Source organism: Phyllobates terribilis, unplaced genomic scaffold (assembly GCF_046119375.1).
Source record: "Phyllobates terribilis strain yellow unplaced genomic scaffold, ASM4611937v1 Scaffold_10__3_contigs__length_209671492, whole genome shotgun sequence".
Classification (NCBI taxonomy): domain Eukaryota; kingdom Metazoa; phylum Chordata; class Amphibia; order Anura; family Dendrobatidae; genus Phyllobates; species Phyllobates terribilis.
In genome coordinates, this window is record NW_027362770.1 from 209,136,149 (window position 1) to 209,145,983 (window position 9,835).

Below are 9,835 nucleotides of genomic sequence, written 5' to 3' on the forward strand. Positions count from 1 at the left end.
CAATCGAACCAGACCTCCCTCAAAATACTGAAGCACATTCGGCGATTCACCACTTATCAGATGAGGGGCACACAACTGAGCATAGAGAATCCTCAGCTATACAGGGCGTGTGAGGTGTTTATGAACTTTACGGAGGACCTGCGTAAGACGTTGTACAGGGGAGTCTGCCAAGACTCAGTGAGCAAGAGGTACCCAATATTCTGAGAGATTTTTACCAAACATTGGCTGTTGGGTAAAAAAGTGCTATAACTGTATTTCACCCCACAGGTACGATACGCTGATGAAGCCCTCCAAGACACCGAATGACTGCCAGAAAATACTGGACGAAGCAAGACCTACATTTCTAGCGAGCATAGAGAATGTCCAGGACGGGGGATCAGAAGAGGACCGAAGGGAAGTTATTCTGTACCTCCAGGCCCTTCTGATTCTAAGACACCTCCAAAGGCCAGGTGTTGTTCGCAATTTGACCGTAAGTAGTGTTAGTCTGCATGGGCAGCGGTCATTGCGGAACCATCTCAATCATCTCCCTTCTTTTTACACCATAGGTTTCAGAGTGGAACGGGAGGACCTATCACATGTACCGCGGTGTTCGAAAGACGATTGTCGGTGTAAAAACACACAAGTGTGCATCCACTCAAGTAGCATCGTTCATGCTTTCAGAGGAATAACATTCGGTAAGGTTTCTACAAGCCAGGGGACCCGGGCTACCCGACTCCACATGGGGTTGAAACCCCTCTGTTGTCCCCATGCAAAACTCGTTTGAGGTATACCCTCTGGCTCGAGATTAAGTTTTTTTTTCTTTTTCAGTGGTTCAAAGTCTATGCAGAACATATCAGACCTGTCATTGCTGCTGGCCTAGAAATCACAAACTTTTTTCTGACGTGTACCGGGAAGGTCGTAATGAACCCATCCGCTGCTCTCCGGCGTTATCATGAAAGGTGGGGGAAGAATATCCAGTGTAAATTATCATATGCAGCTACAGGCACTGATTGTTTTTCCTCCACAGCTACAGCCTTCCACATGTCACCAGCCATTTTGTACGACGTGTATGTGAAACGTGGACTCTCTCACGATATTCCGAAAAACACTTATTCGCACGATATCTGGTCCACACAAATGGTATGGCTGAGAAAGTTTACCAGGAGAAAGCACTTGTGGATATGTGTCGTGCCCATGAATTGGTAATAAATTCGGGGCAGGCTGTTGGAGACGACAGCCAGGCTGATGGAGCCGAAAGGCTGGCTGATGGAGACGACAGCCAGGTTGATGGAGACGACAGGCGGGCTGATGGATACGACAGCCAGGCTGATGGAGCCAACAGGCTGGCTGATGGAGACGACAGCCAGGTTGATGGAGACGACAGGCGGGCTGATGGATATGACAGCCAGGCTGATGGAGCCGACAGGCTGGCTGATGGAGACGACAGCCAGGTTGATAAAGACGACAGGCTGGCTGATGGAGACGACAGCCAGGTTGATGGAGACGACAGGCGGACTGATGGAGACGACAGTCAGCCACCTGTATTGGCTTCCCCCAGTCATTCAGAGAACCAGCAAGCAGACAATATGGAAATCATGAGGCCGATAGCGAAGCCTATTGAGAGGCTAGGCTTAAACACCTTTCGGCTCATCCCAATTAGGTGCACCAAACCAGTGTAAAACTTAGAAAAATTACAACCAATAATAAAGTCATTCAAATGTTCGTCTGCACTTTTATTCCAACCGGCCTACCACCGTCCACGGGCTGGGGCCACTATTAGAAGGACCCGGGCAACCGAGCGACGCCGAGGTGGTCCGGTCTCCCGTATGCCACATTTCCCGACGCCCGCCGGACGGACAGGGATTCAGCACTGGGCTCTTCCCTCTTCACTTGCCGTTACTGAGGGAATCCTGCTTAGTTTATTTTCCTCCGCTTATTAATATGCTTAAATTCAGCGGGTCGCCACGTCTGATCTGAGGTCTTTAGTCTGGTCTGCGAGCGTGCCCTTCCACGCCGCCCCAGGCGGCTACCCCCCAACCCCTGGAAGCTCCGGAGGCAGCCCTGTGTCTCCACAGACAGCCTCACGGCACGCTTCGGGTCGGGGCGGAGGGTAACCGGGCGGGTGGGTCTAGCCTTGGGGGGACGTAAGGGAGAGAGAGAGAGAGAGGGCGTCGGGGTGCGAAGCCTCGGGCCTCCCTCTGAAAATCCCTTGCGACGGGACCCCAGCTGCGCCACGGAGGCGATCGACGGAGGGGCGACCCTCAGACAGGCATAGCCCCGGGAGAAACCCGGGGCCGCAAGGTGCGTTCGAAGTGTTGATGATCAATGTGTCCTGCAATTCACACTAATTCTCGCAGCTAGCTGCATTCTTCATCGACGCGCGAGCCGAGTGATCCACCGTTAAGAGTCACGCTTCTGGGTCCGGGCGCTCTGGGGCGCCCGGTTTTTCAGTACGTCGGACGGCAACAGAGGGGGTGCATAGAGGATTTTTCTTGGCCTTGTTGCCCCGGGTGCTCGGCCTCCGCCGTCCCTCCCTCCGGCGGGGAGGGGAACAACGGAGGGCTCGAGACTTCTCGACCTACCCCCCGGACCCGCAACCCCGGGGAGAGGGGTATAGGGGCGCACAGGCGAACGGTACCCGGGACGGCCTTTCATGTGGGTTTTTTCCTGGGCGGGGGGAACACGGCAGGATCCCCCCGAGAGGCCAGGCGTCCGTCGGGACGACGGAGCAAGAGGGGCTCCCCCACACCCTCCCGTCGTCGTCGTCCGCACGGCGATAACCCTCGCTGGACCGTCGCCGCCCCTCCGCGTGCGGGTAGCTCAGGCAGAGCGGAAGTATCCCAGCCGCACACCCCCTTTGGGCAGGGGGAGGCAGTCGGGGAAATCGGCTTCCAGCTCCGCGCCTCCTCGGTTCGGTCATCGCTGCCTTAATGATCCTTCTGCAGGTTCACCTACAGAAACCTTGTTACGACTTTTACTTCCTCTAGATAGTTAAATTCGATCGTCTTCTCGGCTCTCCGCCAGGGTCTTGGCGGACCCCGGCAGGGCCAATCCAAGTACCTCACTAAACCATCCAATCGGTAGTAGCGACGGACGGTGTGTACAAAGGGCAGGGACTTAATCAATGCGAGCTTATGACCCGCACTTACTGGGAATTCCTCGTTCACGGGGAAGAATTGCAATCCCCATCACGAGCGGGGTTCAGCAGGTTACCCGCACCTGTCGGTGAAGGGTAGACACACGCTGGTCCGTTCAGTGTAGCGCGCGTGCAGCCCCGGACATCTAAGGGCATCACAGATCTGTTATTGCTCGATCTCGCGTGGCTGAGTGCCACTTGTCCCTCTAAGAAGCTGGACGCGGACCACGGGGGGTCGCGTAGCTAGTTAGCATGCCGGAGTCTCGTTCGTTATCGGAATTAACCAGACAAATCGCTCCACCAACTAAGAACACCCATGCACCACCACCCACAGAATCGAGAAAGAGCTTTCAATCTGTCAATCCTTTCCGTGTCCGGGCCGGGTGAGGTTTCCCGTGTTGAGTCAAATTAAGCCGCAGGCTCCACTCCTGGTGGTGCCCTTCAAACAATTCCTTTAAGTTTCAGCTTTGCAACCATACTCCCCCCGGAACCCAAAGACTTTGGTTTCCCGGACGCTGCTCGGCAGGTCATGGGAATGACGCCGCCGGATCGCCAGTTGGCATCATTTATGGTCGGAACTACGACGGTATCTGATAATCTTCGAACCTCCGACTTTCGTTCTTGATTAATGAAAACATTCTTGGCAAATGCTTTCGCTTTGGTTCGTCTTGTGCCGGTCCAAGAATTTCACCTCTAGCGGCGCAATACGGATGCCGCCGGCCGTACCTCTTAATCATGGCCCCAGTTCCGACAACCAACAAAATAGAACCGGAGTCCTATTCCATTATTCCTAGCTGGAGTATTCAGGCGTGGCTGCCTGCTTTGAACACTCTAATTTTTTCAAAGTAAACGCTTCGGGCCCCCGGGACACTCAGTCAAGAGCATCGGGGAGGCGCCCCAAGGCAAAGGGGCTGGGACTGGCGGTAGCACGCCTTGCGGCAGACCGCCAGCTCGATCCCAAGATCCAACTACGAGCTTTTTAACTGCAGCAGCTTTAGTGTACACTACTGGAGCTGGAATTACCGCGGCTGCTGGCACCAGACTTGCCCTCCAATAGATCCTCGTTAAAGGATTTAAAGTGTACTCATTCCAATTACAGAGCCTCGAAAGAGTCCTGTATTGTTATTTTTCGTCACTACCTCACCGGGTCGGGAGTGGGTAATTTGCGCGCCTGCTGCCTTCCTTGGATGTGGTAGCCGTTTCTCAGGCTCGCTCTCCGGAATCGAACCCTGATTCTCCGTTACCCGTGGTCACCATGGTAGGCACAGAAAGTACCATCAAAAGTTGATAGGGCAGACACCCAAATGGATCGTCGCCGTCACGGGGAAATGCGATCGGCCCGAGGTTATCCAGAGTCGCAAAGCTTACGGTGAGAGCGCAGCAGGGGGGAGGCCGCGGAGGCCGTCTCGACGCCGCGCCCGGGACCCCGGATTGGTTTTGGTCTGATAAATGCACGAATCCCTGGCGGCCAGCGCTCGTTTGCACGTATTAGCTCTAGAATTACCACAGTTGTCCGAGTCAACGGTTTGGAGCGATCAAAGGAATCATAACTGATTTAAAGAGCCATTCGCAGTTTCACTGTACCGTCCGTGTGTACTTACACGTGCATGGCTTAATCTTTGAGACAAGCATATGCTACTGGCAGGATCAACCAGGTAGCCCCCCATCACGACTGGACCGCGTCGAGGTTCGGGAGAGGAGAGGCCTGCGGGTACTCCCTACCTCTTGGCCCTCGTTCCTTCTCCCGTTCTCCATATAACCCCTCGGCTCTGGGGTTTCCACTCTCCCTCTCTCGCTCTCTCTCTCCTTCTCCCTGCCGAGCCGCCTGGGAGGACGAGGGTCGAGGGGGAAAGGCGACGGTCGGGCTGGGGCACACCGCACGGTGATAACCCCCTTCGCCTGCCTCCACACCTCTGTCGTCCTCCCCACTGACGTAGGGGCTCGGGAAAAGACTGGAAATCGCGAAGCTCGGCAGTGGCGCGGAGACGCCACCCACCGCCGCCGCTATCGCTGGCCGGGTACACATCTGGAAGAAAAGGGCCGCCCTCGGAGAAGATCGTTGTGCATCCCCGCACAGGGAGCGATTCGGACGACGGGCCCCCACGCCTGGGTGGGTGGGCACCCCGCCGTTAGCCCGTGCGGGTCGTCGGACCGCTGCCTTCGCTGGGGTCGGCTCAAACTCCCCACGACTCGGCCACCTCCACGGACCGGAGGCCGGCGTGCGCGCCCAAAGATAGGTGTCAAAAGCCCGGGGGTAGAGGAGGAAGGGGACCGCTCACCTTAAGCCGGCGCCGGCTCCAAAGCCCGGGCTGAGCGAGCGGCGCCACCTCCCCACCCGGGAGCGCTGCGCCAGATCGATCGGAGGAAGAGCAGGGGTGCGTGGAGGGACTTGCCCAAGTACGGAGGCTGCAAACCCCTGTCGTCGGGAGATACGTGCCCACGAGTCCTGGAAGCGCGACTCGGGTACAGGCGCCCTTGCACGGTGAGAACCCCCTTCGCCTGCCTCCACACCTCTGTCGTCCTCCTTACTGACATAGGGATCCGGGAAAAGACTGGAAAGCGCGAAGCTCGGCAGTGGCGCGGAGACGCCACCCACCACCGCCGCTGTCGCCACCGCCGCGGAGGCCGCCCTTTTGGACACGAGGGGCGGCGCGGGCCTCCGCTGGCCGTGTACGCATCTGGAAGAAAAGGGCCGCCCTCGGAGATAGTTGTGCTTCCCCGCACAGGGAGCGATTCGGACGACGGGCCCCCACGCCTTGGTGGGTGGGCACCATGCCGTTCGCACGTGCGGGTCGTCGGACCGCTGCCTTCGCTTGGGTCGGGTAAAACTCCCCACGGCTCGGCCACCTCCACGGAAGGGAGGCGAGGCCGGCGTGCGCGCCCAAAGATAGGTGTCGAAAGCCCGGGGATAGAGGAGGAAAGGGACCGCTCAGCTTAAGCCGGAGCGGGCTCCAAAGCCTGGGCCGAGCGAGCGGCGCCACCTACCCACCCGGGAGCGCTGCGCCAGATCGATCGGAGGAAGAGCAGGGGTGCGTGGAGGGACTTGCCCAAGTACGGAGGCTGCAAACCCCTATCGTCGGGAGATACGTGCCCACGAGTCCTGGAAGCGCGACTCGGGTACAGGCGCCCTTGCACGGTGAGAACCCTCTTCGCCTGCCTCCACATCTCTGTCGTCCTCCCCACTGACATAGGGATCCGGGAAAAGACTGGAAAGCGCGAAGCTCGGCAGTGGCGCGGAGACGCCACCCACCAAAGCTGCTGTCTCCACCGCCGCGGAGTCCGCCCTTTCGGACACGAGGGGCGGTGCGGGCCTCCGCTGGCCGTGTACGCATCTGGAAGAAAAGGGCCGCCCTCGGAGATAGTTGTGCTTCCCCGCACAGGGAGCGATTCGGACGATGGACCCCACGCCTTGGTGGGTGGGCACCATGCTGTTCGCACGTGCGGGTCGTCGGACCGCTGACTTCGCTTGGGTCGGGTCGGGTAAAACTCCCCACGGCTCGGCCACCTCCACGGACGGGAGGCGAGGCCGGCGTGCGCGCCCAAAGATAGGTGTCGAAAGCCCAGGGGTAGAGGAGGAAGAGGACCGCTCACCTTAAGCCGGCGCGGGCTTCAAAGCCCGGGCCGAGCGAGCGGCGCCACCTCCCCACCCGGGAGTGCTGCGCCAGATCGATCGGAGGAAGAGCAAGGGTGCGTGGAGGGACTTGCCCAAGTACGGAGGCTGCAAACCCCTGTCGTCGGGAGATACGTGCCCACGAGTCCTGGAAGCACGACTCGGGTACAGGCGCCCTTGCACGGTGAGAACCCCCTTCGCCTGCCTCCACACCTCTGTCATCCTCCCCACTGACATAGGGATCCGGGAAAAGACTGGAAAGCGCGAAGCTCGGAAGTGGCGCGGAGACGCCACCCACCACCGCCGCTGTCGCCACCGCCGCGGAGGCCGCCCTTTCTGACACGAGGGGTGGCGCGGGCCTCCGCTGGCCGTGTATGCATCTGGAAGAAAAGGGCCGCCCTCGGAGATAGTTGTGCTTCCCCGCACAGGGAGCGATTCGGACGACGGGCCCCCACGCCTTGGTGGGTGGGCACCATGCCGTTCGCACGTGCGGGTCGTCGGACCGCTGACTTCGCTTGGGTCGGGTAAAACTCCCCACGGCTCGGCCACCTCCACGGACGGGAGGCGAGGCCGGCGTGCGCGCCCAAAGATAGGTGTCGAAAGCCCGGGGGTAGAGGAGGAAGGGGACCGCTCACCTTGAGCCGGCGCGGGCTCCAAAGCCCGGGCCGAGCGAGCGGTGCCACCTCCCCACCGGGGAGCGCTGCGCCATATCGATCGGAGGAAGAGCAGGGGTGCGTGGAGGGACTTGCCCAAGTACGGAGGCAGCAAACCCCTGTTGTCGGGAGATACGTGCCCACGATTCCTGGAAGCGCGACTCGGGTACAGGCGCCCTTGCAGAGGGGGTACTGGATGTGCAACAGCACTGGGGTCGAAGCCACAAAAGCATCCGCCCTCATGGAGCCTCTCCTCAGCCTAAAAATCCAGATTTTAGCCTTGAGGCGCCCCCATGTGGAGAACCAGGGCCCACGGGGGGGGGTCTGGCCAGGCTCACTTCAACCCAGGAACACCTCTCTGACTTGGAATAGGCGACCAGCAAAAGTCCCCCCACGCAGCTGCGGAAGCCTGGGTTTAGCCAAGGTGCAGACCTCCAGCCGAACAGGGACTCATAGCCAAAACGCGTAGCCGGGCCTACGGAGGTGAAAACCAGCTTAAATGAGTCGAAATGTGTCGGGGCTGAGAGGTACCTCTCTCTCATATATTCTGCCGGTGGTGTGCAAAACTGGGTCTTTGCATGGAGTGTCACCCTATACCCACTTTAGGGACGCATGCCAAAAAGTACCCGATCGCCTGGAACTGTCAGGCGGATTCGGCTCCCTGGAATTTATTCATTCTGGTTCTTTTTCACTTTTTGTCTCTTTTTCGACATCTAGTGTGCAGGCTGCATTACTGCAACCGGGGACACCTCAAAACACTTGGAACTGGTGAGCGGATTCAATTTACCAACGTTTGGCGGGTCCTGGAAGTCAAAATTCTGACTTCTGAAAACGACTAAGTATGAAGGACTCATCGGGCAAATCGCTCTGGAACTGAAATCGGATGCGCTCACTCACATTTTCCCCTCTCTGGAAGTCTGACACAAGTTGAAAAATTTTCTAAGTCCACAAAAAAATTTTTTTCAACTTTTTTTCAATTCCCCCCCCCCGTGGGATATATATTTTACCCACACATTTGGAGCCCTCCTGGGATGCCCTATAACATAGTATTCCCTCATTTAGCGGAAATTTTCACAAAAAAGTGAAATTTTCAAAAAGTCAGAAATGTGCCAAAAAACGACTAAGTATGAAGGACTCATCGGGTGAATCGCTCTGGAACTGAAATCGGATGCGCTCACTGACATGTTCCCCTCTCTGGAAGTCTGACACATGTGTGAAAATTTTCTAAGTCCCAAAAAATTTTTTTTTTCAACTTTTTTTCAATTTTCCCCCTGTGGGATATATATTTCACCCATACATTTGGAACACTCCTGGTGTACCCTCACACATATTTCCCCTCTCTATAGAGGAAGACTGGGGGGCCTCAGCTCAAAATTCTGGAACTGTTTCTGGACATCGCAGCACTATTAAGCCCTCCACCGACTACCACAAGGCGAATATTAAGCCCTCCACCGACTTCCACAAGGCGAATATTAAGCCCTCCACCGACTTGCACGGGGGCGACTATTAAGCCCCCTTCCGAATACATCTAGTCGCGGGCGGAGGCTTTTTGGCGTGGTGGGTTCGCGGCCCGGCCGCTCACAATGTGTCCCGCATCGGTCATAGCTGTCGCTGCCAAGGAGGCTTGTGATTTGTTTGGCAAAATCTGAGTTTGAGGGCGGCCTATGAAACCAGCAGCCTTATGGCGTGGGGGGGTTGATCAGGCCCCTTTGGCATCCAGGGTTCCCTTAGGAGGGGAGGCAAACTCCTTGGGAGGGACAAAAGCTTGTCTCGAGGGATGGCTTTCAATAGATCGCAGCGAGGGGAGCTGCTCTGCTACGTACGAAACCCCGAGACAGAAGCAGGTCGTCTACGAATGATTTAGCACCGGGTTCCCAGCGAAACTTGCGGTGCGCTACGGGAGAGAGGCGGCGGGGCTTCCGGCCGCTCTCCAGTCCACAGGGCGTTCGGCGTTACTCGCCGGGGGTTCGGGGGCCCACGGCTATCCCTGGCCGGGATGGGCTCCTCGGCACTGCGGCATCGTCACGTTTAGGGGGGATTCTGACTTAGAGGCGTTCAGTCATAATCCCACAGATGGTAGCTTCGCCCCATTGGCTCCTCAGCCAGGCACACGCACCAAATGTCTGAACCTGCGCCTGGACCCCCCCGCCTGACCGTGCCCGGCCCGCCCGGCCGCCCGTCCCCACCCGGGGCCCCACGCGCGCCCTCCCGGGCGGAACGCCAGGGCGCCCTGCCTTTCACGAAGAAAATAGAACTCTCCCCGGGGCTCCCGCCGGCTTCTCCGAGATCGTTTGCGTTGCCGCTCTGGGCACCCCCGCCACCCCCCCTTGTTTAGGGGGGGAGGCAGCGGGGCGCCCGTCTCCGCCGCTCCGGGTTCGGGGATCTGAACCCGACTCCCTTTCGATTGGCTTCGACTGCTGGCGACGGCCGGGTATGGGCCCGACGCTCCAGCGCCAT

At 58.3% G+C, this 9,835-nt stretch overlaps 1 non-coding gene across 1 annotated transcript; it reads right to left on the minus strand.

Annotated features, from left to right (window-relative positions):
* Positions 1–2,234: 2,234 nt before the first annotated feature.
* Positions 2,235–2,388, minus strand: LOC141164939 (5.8S ribosomal RNA). The gene has a single exon (XR_012250985.1). It is a non-coding gene; the product is annotated as a 5.8S ribosomal RNA (ribosomal RNA).
* Positions 2,389–9,835: the final 7,447 nt, after the last annotated feature.